Source organism: Heliangelus exortis, chromosome Z (genome assembly GCF_036169615.1).
Source record: "Heliangelus exortis chromosome Z, bHelExo1.hap1, whole genome shotgun sequence".
NCBI lineage: Eukaryota > Metazoa > Chordata > Aves > Apodiformes > Trochilidae > Heliangelus > Heliangelus exortis.
Window position 1 is genome coordinate 47,913,174 of NC_092454.1, and position 13,421 is coordinate 47,926,594.

General features: G+C 43.4%; 1 protein-coding gene across 12 annotated transcripts in view; it reads left to right on the plus strand.

Annotated features, from left to right (window-relative positions):
* Window positions 1-13,421, plus strand: part of KANK1 (KN motif and ankyrin repeat domains 1) — a 124,012-nt gene that overhangs the window by 77,579 nt on the left and 33,012 nt on the right. Inside the window, exon 1 of one of the 12 annotated variants that reach the window (XM_071731528.1) lies at window positions 9,821-9,894. The exons of 10 other annotated variants lie outside the window; for them this stretch is intronic. The gene's annotated coding sequence lies outside the window, so the exon portion shown is untranslated. Of the gene's footprint in view, window positions 1-9,820; window positions 9,895-10,275; window positions 10,412-13,421 lie in introns of those variants that run through there. One more of the 12 variants, XM_071731527.1, reaches the window with a different exon arrangement.

The following is a 13,421-nucleotide window of genomic DNA, read 5'->3' on the forward strand; positions in this document are numbered from 1 at the left end:
TAAGCATAATGAAAATATCTGCTTTATTTGACTTTCCTAGGCATCTGATGTTCTGTTTCCAGAGACTGCAAAATTGTCAGTCCTAACTTTTTCAGGGAGTAGGAAAATCATTTTAATGGACGAAAACCTTTTGCAGTTTTCCAGAGCAGGATGGGCTGCAGGGGTGTACAGCAAGGCTGTTACACAAACATTTCCTTTACTTCGCTTTGGAGCAAAGGCATATTGGTTCTGTATATGGTGCCTGAGATGTCCCTGCTTCTTTCTCTTTTCTCCCTTCAGTCTGCACATTCCCCCTCACTTGTGCTTAAGGATTTGTGTTTCCATACACTTTCCACTCCCCACTTTTAACAAGGCATACTACATCTCTCACATACTGTCTGAACTACTTCCCTGTGTTTAACTCAGCTATATGCTTTACCTCCTTCAGATTCCTACATGGCTCTTAAAGCAGTGGCCTTGTGGCCACTCACCATCATTTTTATTTTTGGTCTCTGCACCTGTGAAGCAAAGAACTGCTGTTGTAACACACAGTGTGTAGGCCTCAAGAGTCTTTGCTCCCAGTTTACTCCTTTCACTTTCAGACTCGCAAGGGGTGGGGAGAGTGTCACCCCCAGAAGACCCAAGCAGACACCTTCACTTGGGAGAGTGTGCTCAGGACTGCAGGTGGTCTGGTGGCAGATGCGAGCTGTGTTGGACCCTCTACTTATTTTATACATGCACTCTTACTTTACAGTAGCCCATGGTTCTCTGGCTAGATTTTCTTTGCATCAGCTCAGTTTTCTTCACTCCTTAGTGAAGCTATAACTGTGCACCAGTTAGCTGGAGAATGAGGCTGTTGCCTGAATGAATGTTGTTTGAGATATTAACGTCAGCATGACTCAAAGACCAAATGTTTAATAAATGTGTTTTCCATCTGCTGGGATATAAATGCTTAAGCAACTGTTGTAAAGAATTATGAAAAACCCTGTTGGCTTATTAACCCTTTTTACTGAAGCTGGTAAATGGAACACACATTTGCTTAAAGCAAATACACATACACATCCTCTGCACTGGTTTGTAACAACTCTTGCCAAACATTCTTACACACATTTTCCTTTCAGTTACTGGATTATTTGAGTTAGAGTCTCTCCTACTTTTGATTTGATTTTACTGGTGTGCATAATCTCAGGCAATAGGTGTTGGAGTTTTGCATGTTTCCTGGCCTAACGCTCTGAAGCGTAGGCTAAGAAAGTGCTGTGCACCAGAACACTACCAATTCTTACTAATTTTAGCAGAATATCCTCTGTCAGTAAATGGCCAACTTAGAGACATGAAGAAGCTAGCAATCTGAGTGTTTGATTGCTAGGTAGTAGTACTCAGGCAGACAGACCCCTTCGTCCTGAGAACCAGAGCCCAGGGACAGCCCCTCTCTGCTGCTCTCCTGCAGAGCAGGTGCCAGCGAGGCATCCCTGAGGTACTGCTGACACCCGGAGTTTCTCAGCCTTAAATGCACCGTGCTTGCAGTGAGTTTGCACTTTTATGGTATCAGCTGAAAGCAATGGTAATTTGGGTTGAGTCAGGGCTGTCTGATGAGAGACTGCCTAAACATCTGCTTTTTCCCCCACCATAATCTGAGTGCACATTCCGATAGCCATCAGTTAATGGGAATGGGTGCACAACAAAGATGTGTTGTGGCAGCTGGTGGGAGATACCCAGCATCAGGAGAGCCTGCTGAATTGCCATATAGTCTTGTGCTTTCTGAGGGAGCAGATGACATGCAGGGCTGTCACTGGGATCCTGCTTCTGCCTCACCCATAAATGATCTCGTGAGTCACTCTGGTGGTGCCCAGGATTTAAAAGCAAGCTAGGGTGGGACCCTGAAATATGTGGGGTGAAGGGTGAATGAGCCTCCAGTGATTTCATATCAGGCCTGTCATAAGGCATATCAAAGTTTCCATCAGTATGCTGTAGTACACTCACTGCTGCCATATCTGCCTTAAGGACAGAAGGCTGGAGATGGACCACATCACCTCACTGCCAGTGCCTACTTTCTACTTGAATTAATACTTGTTTCTTCTGAAATTGCTAGCTGATACCTGTAATCCAAGGGTGCATTGCTGCAACTGGAAGTTTGAAAACATGTTCACTTGCATTGGCTCAACTTAGAGGCCTTTATCAGACAGATCAGAGATCATGTGTCTTCTTTTACATAGAACTTGTTGCCTGAAGAATGCCCTTCAGGTCTGACTTTGGAATCTGCTGGAAGGGTATGGGGCAGGAAGGAGTTGGAAAGGACTCAGTGAATACCGTGGCATTAAGAGTTGAGGACATTGCATTGGGTCCAGATAGCCCAGTGCATAGAAATGCAAATTTGATGTGGAGGCCCAAGAAACAAAGCATATATATAAGATGCAGATGCTTTGCAGAAGGACAAAGTACCATGACAAATGGAACAGATTTAACTGGTCTTCTTGTAGAGATTATTACAGTTGCATCTTGTTCTGGATTATTTTATGCAGCTGCCCAGAAGCTTCTTACATCTCACTTAGGCAAAGGACTGTGTTCATTCCTCTCCAATGCAGGCTTGCTCATGGAGTAAAATGCATCCTTTCCTTGTCTGAAATGTCAACGTGCACTTGCATGGGCAGCACCTGAACCTTCCCATGTGGCCTTCTGCTGCTCCCTGTGGAAATATGAGTCCTCTACACCCTTGGAGGGAGCTAAGGGTTCTGATTTTATATTTTAAAGCCAATAATGCTCTAGGGACTAAACAGGCATATCCTGACGTTTATGGTACCCTGCAACCTTGCTGAGCTGTTGGTGATTTGCAGTGATAAAAGCACTGATCTTGTGGTGGTCCTGTGAGAGGTGCCTGCCTGGAGGAGCAGCCTGTGGGGCTGGGTGAGGGACAAGCACTGGTAGCAGAGCAGGCATGTGTCATGAGAAAAATACCAGGAGTAAAAGTCTTCGTGACTTGAAACTTTTTCTCTGGATCTTCTTCCTTCCCCATACTCTCAAGATACACAACGTAACATGGGAAATCTATTCATGTCTATTTTACCCAGATTATTCTACAGTATTCCTTACTCCCTTCCCAGATTCTCTGGCAGAAAGAATGAATAATTAATTCATATGAATGTCCTCCCTGTATAAAGGGAGAGGATTTAGTTGCCTTTAAAAAGATAATGTTCCCCACAGAAATGGCTTGGATGGAAATAGCCTGCCTGCAGCTGGTTGTCTTCTGTTCATGAACAGTGAGTGCCTGCATTTAGACATGTTCCTTGCAGAGGGGTTACTGCTGGAACAGAAGTCCTTGGGAAGTTTCTTGTAATAGCCACCTCTCTCCTCCTCCCCTTTCATGCCATTTATAAGGCTTTGGATTAGAGATGACAGAAGAGCAGCACTTCCCATATCGTGTTTTCACAGCAATTTTAGGGGCTGGAGGAGTGCTCAGGTTGCCCACTTTGGCACCGCTTCTGTGTCTCCGTTTCCTTCCTCTGGAAACATGACTCCTTGTGGTGGCAGAGTACAGATTCTTGCCAGGATGTCCCCATGTGACCAGCTTCAGGACAGAAGAATGCTTGTGACTATCCTCCCTTTTCTTTCTCCCATTCCCTCCTCTGATTTCATCTGGAAATTGCACTTAACCATATTGACTGACTCTGTGGGTTGCATGTTGCAGTGTCTGGGGATTAGCTAATCAAACAGGCCCAAAAAGAGACCTCTCCCTCCCCCATGTCTCTAACTCTTTTACGGCGTTCATAGCATATACCTGGTCTGCCTTAGATACAGTCTCCTGAGATTTTCCTTCACTTGTCTTCACACAGACTGTGACAAAACTAGCCAAGACACTCAGAGAGGTAGGTGAATGTGAGATCCCATCACTTTTTCTCATGCTTTCAGTCCATCCTTCCCTAATTAAAATACCTGTAGAAGTAGGTAATGTGACCCTTACCCCCTCTCAAGGACCATCCTTTTTCTTGCTTAATTTCCCTACCCTCGTTATCTCACACTGTAATGAGTGTTTTATGTAACTGGGTTGGTTTGGGGTTTGTTTTGTTTTTATTAACATGTCCTCTATGTTTTTTCTTCATAACATTATGTTGCTTTCCTTTAACACACAGGTCTTGTCCATGATATTTCTGTATTGCCCATCAGCATTTGTTTGGAAGTAGGAGAAGGAGGATGGAGGGAGAGGGAGGAAATTGTTTTTAATAGCTGCGTTCGAAGGCTTGGTCACATTAGGGTGAGGATCAAATTAACTGATAATTGGGAACAGATTGTTCTCCCTATATAAACCAGACAACTCTGGTCTCTTATTGCTGAGGGGCATGTTTGTTGATGTTCTCCTAGCCCCCTCCCTACTCTCTTCACAAAACCACCCCCTCTGCCTGGAGCACTGTCAGATGGGTTGCAGAAGATCTAATAATAAAAAGAAAACACTTGTGCAACTTTGCTGCTGTTACTGGAATTTCAGGTCTAGTTCTAGCAAACAATTCAAGTTTTAACACTTTATACACACTGATTGGTAAATATAAAGTGTGCAGATTAAAAAGAAAAAGTACAGTCAAAAAAAATGCATGATTGTGGTTTAAAAAAGAGGAGTCACATTTGCATATGATGGAAACATAAAGAGAAGATGAGAGCAGTTATGTTTTAAGGGATTACAAGGACTGACAGTAGGCTTTTATCTTCAGAAATTTCATGGCCGAGCTCTTTCTTGTCCCCTTCTCCCTCCATCCAGGAGAAACTGTAATTCTTAAATTTTGGATATGTTTTCCCATATCTTGTTAAAAGGTTAAAAAAAGTTTAATTCAGAATAATTTTATGCTCCTGTCCTGTTTTTCTACATGGAGACAAATGGCTGTTAGGTATCTTTTAAGCTTGCCAGTACTTGAATTTACTCACAAGGGTGTGCAACCATGGCATCACCCTTTAAACTTTCACCATCATTAGTTACAGTCCTGTTCCTCTCCTCCCCTCTCAAGATAGTGTGCATGCTAGCCAGGATGCCTGTCCTTCCCTTTTTGTTCCCTGATACTCCTCTTAGCCCCTCTCTCTGGTCTCATCCCAGCTCTCCCTGAGGACTTTGAGGGACTTCTTCTCTGGTGCAGTCACTGGGGATTGCAGCCTGCACCTTCCCCCTTATATCCAACCCTTCTATCTCTTTAATGCTCAGAGACTTTCTTACAACATGTCTTCGAGTGCTGTGGAAAAATGAATGCACTGTTGAAATTTGTGGGAAAATTATTTCCCCCTCCCTTTGCAGAGAAAAGCAAGAATGCTACAACCCTACAAGCACATGCATGGCTCAGCCAGACCATCTCAGCCCAAATCACTCTAGGACAGGGCACCAGGTACAGCCAAGACCACAGAAGCAGAAGAGACATGTCTGTACAAAACTGAGAGCTGCATCTCCTGCTCCACTTCAGCTTTACCATCCTCCCATCCTTCTGCTGTGTGATGTGCAGCACGTGGTGTTTATCAGTTACATGGAACGTGAAAAATGAACATGCGTAGTCTTGCCCCTGGGTCCTCCTTAGTTATGCGTGACACTTGGCTTTTTTTCCAAGTTTGTTTGGCACTTTCTCTTGCCTCAGCCTTTTGTATAATCAGCATGTTATTGTGGGCAGAAGTGCAGTATTTCTGGATGAGTAGTAGTTTCTAGAAATCCATGGTGTTTGATTGCAGAGTCTTGATCCAGGAGGGAAGGAAGTGCCTAAAACTGTATCCTGTACGGTCTCCCTGGCAAAGCCATGATTTCATTCCTACACCCTCAGTCTCTTCTCAGCTGGGGAAGTAGGGAGTGATGACTGAAGAGCATGGGATGACTTCCATGTTGGGAGGAGCCACCACCTGCCCCTGAGTGACTTGGTCTGTTCTTTTCAAATGCACCAGGAGACAGGCACTCACAGAATCACAGAAATATTGAATTTGGAAGGGACCTCTAGAGATCATCTAGTCCAATCCCTCTGCTAAAGCAGGATTGCCTAGAGCACATTATATATGATTGTGTCCAGGTGGGTTTTGAACGTCTCCAGAAAAGGAGACCCCACAGCCTCCCTGGGCAGCCTGTTCCAGTTCTCTGTATAAAAAAAACCTTATAGTAGTTTTTTTCTCATGTTTAAATTGAACTTCCTGTGTTCCAGTTTGTGCCTCTTGCCCCTTGTCCTGTTGCTGGGCATTACTGAAAAGAGTCTGGCTCCGTCCTCCTCACACTCACCCTTTAGGTATTTATACACATTGGTAAGATCTCCTCTCAGTCTTCTCCCCTCCATGCTAGAGTCCTAGGTCTCTCAGCTTTTCTTTTAAGAGAGAATCTCCAGTCCCCCAGTCATCTTTGTTGTCCTCTGCTGAACTGTGTCTAGTAGTTCCCTGGCTCTCTTGAACCAGGAGTGACAGAATTGGATCCAGTATTCCAGATGTGGCCTAGCCAGGGCAGAACAGATGGGGAGGATGAACTCTCTTGACCTACTGGCCCCACTCTTCCTAATGCATCCCAGGATACCATTGGCCTTCTAAGCCACAAGGACACATTGCTAGCTCATGGGTAACTTACTGCCTACTGGGACTCCTTCTGCTTCTCCTCAGGGCTGCTTTCCAGCAGGTTGGCCCCTAACCCGTACTGATGGGTGAGGCTGTTTTGCCCCAGATGCAGGACCTTACATTTGCCACTCACTAGGCTGATACCTCCCTGAAGTTCCCAACAGGCAGGAGTTCACCTTGAACCCTTGGCCATGGCATAAGAATCCTGTGCATGTATTTCCACATTTGAAAATGTGTATTTTCCTTTTACAGCTAAGGATTTGCCTTTACTCTTTTGTTAATGTTTTGTGTAATTCACTTTTTGTCTCCACAAAATGGGAAAGCAAAGCTGACCCATGAAGCCCTTCTTTGGCCTGCAAGCTGAGCTGATAACTCACTGATTTCTAGCATCTCAGTGGAAACAGGCAAGTATGTCTGACTGTCCCACTAAAAAAAAAAAAACCACCAAAACAGAAACAATCACCAAACTTGGAGACTTCAGTGGTCTACTTGCTCCCACAAGCCATAAGTTTTTTCAAGGAATCATACTGGGAGATGAGTAGAGGCCATGACTTGCTTCACAACACACAAAATGCCAAGTAGTTCAAGTTTTTTCTATGTGAAGCTAAACCAGGTGGACACGTAACGATGATATAGGGGTTGTGCATTTTTCAGTTGCATCCTGTCTCTGGCTAGACTGCAAAGTCTCTCACGTGGCAATTTTGAATGTTACATAGTTGTTGGGTCACATTATTCATCCATAACTGTATGACCAGTAGATCTCCTTACATTACTAACATATCAGCTGCAGTCTGACATTTTGAGTCCAGCTATTGAATACCTCCCAGCTACCCTGAAAATAAACATTTGACATTGTGATTAAAATCCCATCCTGGACTACCCTAGATTCAGGACGCTTCTGGGTTGCAGGTTTCTGGAAGTGGAGACGAGAAATGTTGCTATGTGTTTGTTTTCTTTTTGTGCCCTTCCAGAAGCATCTGCTTGGGAAAAGAAGGGATCAGTCTCAGGCCTGATATGAATGGCTAGCTGGTTGTAAATCATCCTGTGGAAACCAGCTGACAAATTCTGAATGGCTGCAAAGAAAAAAAAAACCAAATGAAACCCCTCTCCCTCAGAATAAAATCCACCAAAATAAAACTGAGAACCTTCAGCAAAAACTGCACCTTGAGCTAATTGAAGCAGGTGTGTTTTGTGGGTAGGAACAATAACTTGATATTGATGGGTCAGGCCAAGCTCTCTGCTGCCCTGGACAGGATTGCTGTTGTCGGGCAGATTATTTCATATTTCCAAGCAGAGCCATTCCAGTGCTGAGGAAAAAGTCTATTCAGTATGCTGGAGGAAGTGTTTTCAAGAGTTGTGTTTCAACCATTGCCTTTCACAAATCCATTGTGCCCTCTCTGACTTTTGGCTTCAGAAACGGTGTGATATAACCGGCTCTTTAGATGAGAATTCATAAGCTGAGTGGTTGCCCCAAGATTATATTCACTCTGTTGTGGACTAGGTCAGGATTTTTGTCACTGGGGAGCTGTGCTCTGACCTCCGTTTTGTTTCTACTGCAAACAGTAGCCGAATGAGTTTATTTGGCACCATAGTGGTATCAAAGGTCAAGAGAATAAATAGGCATGTGCTCTTTGCCTTTAGGCTTTACTGGTGCCAACCCAGACATATGCCTCCATATTTGACATGCTGGACAAGGGGCAAAGTGCTGATACACATCATGGGTTATTGCTTTCACCAGTGGTAGGCCTTTTTCTCTCTGCTGAGTTGACTGAGCTTTGAGGAAAGCCCACAGAAGGTGCATGACTTGATGCAGGGCTCATTCAGATGTCAAGCCCTTGAAACCACAGGGTAATGATAAACAGATGTGGAGACAGCTGCTAAAATTTGTTCTTCACTAAACAGGATATCATGATGTCTATTTTTAGAAAAATGAAGTCATCTAGTGTTTGAGGACTTTTTTTAAATTTTTTTTTTCCTCTGAGCAGAATTCTAACTAATGAGGAGGATGTTTTGGCCATACCTTCTATTCTCATACTTTATCCTGGATGTCACAGTTTTTTCACAGCAGAACAGTAAATGGGTATTTTCATGTTGTCTTCTTTCTAGTGTGAAGAATCTGTTGATAGGGCTACAGCTGCCCATCTCTTAACATCCTGTGCTACCCTGCTTGTCCTCGCCTTGCTGGTCAGTCACTCTGCAGGCGACAGGGTACAATGCACTCAAACAGGGTACAGTGGCTGCAGGCTCCAGGCAGTGTTTCAGGGGCTAAATTTTTGGTTTTGTTTCCTTGAACAGAAAGCATGGGTCAGGTTTCAGCTGCCGTACAATTTCATTGTCTCATTGGAGAAACTTCAAAGCATGGTTAAAAGCTGTTCCCAAAGGGTTGTTCTGATTTTCTTTATGGATAGGATGGTAGGAGCAGAGACAAAAACCATAAAATTCAGCACCTTTGTGGCCCATATATGTAGGAAGTTAGCTGCATCTAGGTACCTTCTTCAGACTTCTTTTAGGAGGAGCTCATGTTTTATAAAATATGCCTCTATGACTTGTAATTCAAGGAAATAAGTGTAAAATTACCTAAAGGGCAGGACATAGTTTACAGTCCAAAACCTGATGCTTGTAAGTATTAAATATTGCTTTGCTTCATATTAAATACCACCAGAGCCATTAGACATGTTCAGGAAACTCTTTTATTGGAAGTCTGTGCCATTTTGGCTGAAGGCCCTGTGGAAGACTTGGACGTCTTTCCTGTCATTTCAGTGCAGGATCCCATTCTGTTTAAAGCACACCTCTTCCAGTCTACTAGAAGAGTAGTTTAGATTCACTCTCTTTAAAAATGTATCTTTAACTGTTCCTGTGAATCTGGATGGAAGGCATGGTAAAACAAGACTCTCTTCCTTTAGTCCTGTGAAGTCTTAGGACTGTTATCTTTGTTAAATTAGTGTCTCCCCTTGCCCAGTCACTTTGGCAGTCCTTGTTTGGCTATACTGCAGCAAATGTTAATGAAAGCAGAGGTGAAGAGAGACAGATCTGAGGCCTTTGAGGGTGGGCCTCTATGATGCTGAGAAGTGACCTTTTTTGCATCTGGAATCTCAATTACCTTTACCTGGGTGAACAGTTTGTGTTATGTGGAGACAAGAAAATTGAATACGAAAAAAATAAGTGTGCATCATTTCAGAAGTGCTTGTACTAGCATGAAAGATGTCTTGTGTTTTGGCTGTTTCAGAAAAAAAAAGCAAGCTGTGCCTGCAACGTTATACTAAATTTTATTTTTATCCATCAAATTATAGCTTGCATTTGAGAAGAGTAAACAAAACCAGATTGGATGTAACACAAGCAGAATTGCAGGCAGTGGTGGTTACAACAGAGGTAATTGTTCTGCCTAAATTATATCAATGAACCTCTCTGTGCTCTCAATCTGTCCGTGGGAGTGAGAAATGAGGGGGGTGGGGGTGAAAAGCTTGGAGAGAAAGAGAGAACTGGTGAGAGAGAAGTCACCTGAAGTTTTTATTTCCTCCTGGGAATTAAATCTGTCTTCATCAGAAAAAACAAAATTATCTTTTTAGTGTGTCATTTGGCACAGTTCTGTTTGCCCTGCTGCCCGTTTCATTCATTTTAACCCTTGGGGAGCTGGAACTGTTGTGCAGTATCTGAAGTGCCGTGAAGGAAATCACTGGTGCTGCGCTGGGCTGGCTGCCGGGCTGGGGCTGTCTCAGGAAATTCCAAATGAGTATAAATAAATGCTCTGTAGCAACCTCTGGGCTCCTTGCCTGCTGATGTGTCAGGAATACGCACTCCCTTTAAGGCAAAGGAAAATGTGTTTCAGGCTTAATTTCCTGAAAAACTAGCGGCAGTGATGTCCAAGTATTTGCTTCTGTGTGGATCGGTGAGTGAGACCCCCGAAGGGGGGCTGGGGGCAGAGGTGAGGTGCAGCGGCTGCCTCTGCTGATGCGGAGGGCAAGCTGGGGAAGGGGGTCGGAGGTAGTCCAGGCTAGCACACCTAGAAGCAGCCCTCAGTGTTCTTTTTCAGGATATTAAGTTGGGATGATTATTTTTCATTGTGGGTTTTGTTGTATGGGGTTTTTTTGACTTGGTTTTTTTAACATCACCTAGTTAGCTGGGTTGTCTTGCAGTGGCTGCTGTCTGAAGGGAGTTTGCACTTGTGGTTTCACGCAGCTCTTTGTTTTTGTTGTTACATACAGAGTAGTTTGTTTCTTTCAACAAATGTATGTTTTCTAGTGGGAGATCAGTGTTGTGAACTCTCAAGTGAAGGGAACACTTCCTCACTGTCAGGCATCATTTCACTGGCAGAAAGGTAACTGTTACCCATCAAGTTTCTAGATTTGAATACATAGCTTTAATTATAAGCCACTGTTTCTAGCTCTTTAGAATGTGCATAAAGAATCAATTCTAATGGTGACTTATCTGTATTTTCTCTGCTGAGCACTTTTTTCACTTGTTAGAGAAAAGCACTTGATCAGTCAACTATTTTCAGTGCAGAGAAAAAGTGGTTTTGGAAAATGCAAGTCCCTTATGCTTTTTAAAATCTGGAAAGCAACACACTCCTTATCTCACAGAAGAAATCAGTACTAGATTAATACAAAAAGGAGTAGGAGGGAACAATTCCCGGTATTTGAAGTATCATACTGATTATGCAGCATAAACCATATTCCTTAAGGAGATAAGCATGTGACAAAATAGTGTCTTTCCAGGACTCATAAACACAAATATTTGTAGAACTATTCTTGCAGAAGACAGTTCTCCCATTTTTTCCACTCTATGCACAGCTATAAGACCAAACTGAAACTGTAAATCATTTTTAATATTCTGTGGCAGGTTTATATCCCACGAGACCATGTTCTTTCCTGATGGTTACTCCTGTTACAATAGCCCTATGTATCTGTTCTCTACTTCTCACCACTTCAGAGATTTATAGGCATGGGAGGGTACTGATAGTATAAATCCAAATATTTTGGTTTTGTGATTCAGTTGTTCTTGGCCAGAAAGCAAACACAGCCTTCTTTGGTTGGGCTTCAGCAGGTAACACTGAGGTATGGTTGTGTTAAATTATGTTTTCAGGCAAACACCTGGCTTCATGGGGAGATTTACTGGATGAGTGAGGAAGGAAGAGGAGCATTTGGGGATTTGCTCCTCTTCTGCTCTGCCAGCCCTCTATCTTAGTTTTCTGAAGCCATCTGACTGTGTGGATGCAAGCCTTGGTCTTTGAGATTTTTTTTTTCCATGTTATTTTTCTTGTGACAATGAAGTGGTGTAAAGCAACGGAGCCTGATGTACTGTTGGAAGAGTAAGGCCATATTTTCAAGGGTTGGCAAAGGACGTAACAGAGCTTCAGCGTTTCTCCTGTGCAGCAGAAGACAACAAGGTGCCTTACCAACACTGGGACTCAGCCTCACATTCATTGGCATTGCTGGCTGAAACAGCCCAGATATATTTGGATGTATTTTTGGAAAGGAGGGCTGTGGTGGTCTGAAACTGAGCTGCTTTCCTTCTTTGTCTGGTAGATCACATTGCATATCTTTCTCCCAGGGTGCAAGGAGCTTGTCAGTGGTACCGACTGTTTGCCAGAATCTGGATTATTTTGCTAGGCCTGAGTTAGTCTGATTTGGAAAGTGTCTTTAAATGTTCTTCATTTGTCACAAATGTACCTGGAACCAGTAAGTGAACACACAGTTGAACGTGAATGAGCCACATGCTTCAGGAAATGATGAATGGCACTTCTCAAGCAGATAAATACTGCGAGGTGAAAAAACACGTAGAATCAGGTGGTTGAAAATATTAAATTCATACTTATTTGGAGTTGCCTTATTGACATATGTTTTTAAAACATAAGGAAACAGGACTGAGATGCCCCCGTTTCAAGACTGAAAGTAAAGGATGACTGTTGGCATCTTGTCCCTCTTCCCAGTGATACCTTGAGAGCAGAAGGATAACTCTGCTGTGAAGAAATGAGTGTCTTTCAGGGGAGAACATTTTCTGTGTCTGGGCCACCTAAGCCCTCCTCACTGGTTCAGTGTTTGCTTTCAATGTAAGGCAAGGTCTTTCTTGCTCAGATACATTTCTTGACTTGGCAGATTGGTTAAAGTGCCATTGGCAGAAGATGATTTGGGAAATGCATCAGTGCAGTGCAGCTAAGGCTAGCACTTGCTTCCATCTTGCTTGATAGTGGACCTGCTGGTCATGTTCGGAGCCACAGGGCACCCACAAGTCACTTGGGAGAGCAAGTTGCCCAAGTTTTTAGAGTAGTTTCTACCTAGAGGTGGCAGTGGTGTTCACACCACCACCAGCAGCCCCCCCCCCCATGGTGTCTGCTGTGCTCTTCCCTGCTGCTGGTGGGGCAGTTAGCAGAATAAGCTGATGACTGTCCCTTCCCACTCATGCTCTGCTTCCTGACAGCCACAGTTATTTCCCCTGGGACCTCATGAGTCAGAAACTGCCATGGAGGCAAAACAGACCAGCCTCTTACTTTTGAGTTTCCATGGTTAGTAGCACATACAAGATGTCCCAGCACAGAACTGCCAGATCTAGAGCTTTTCCTCTGTGGTGAGAGCTGCGGTAAAGGAGATTTATTACTGGCCTCAAGTATGGAAGAATTTTGAGGAGAGAGCATACTGCAGTTGCTCTCAGGACATTAGGTTGTGCTTTTCTATTTCTCCCCAGGAATAGATTTCTCATAAACAAAATAAATCCTTTATTCAGGGTAAATTAATTTTTAATGACTTTCTTATTGCCTGTATTTTATATTTTAAATTAACTTCTGTTTGAGGTGCAAGTTTTTAGTTCAGAGATTCTAGAAGTAAAAGTTTTAGATATTAAAAAGCCTAAGGAAGGTTAGGAGGTGTTGGGTTTTTTAAGGTGGCTTTTACTTTCAGCTTAAG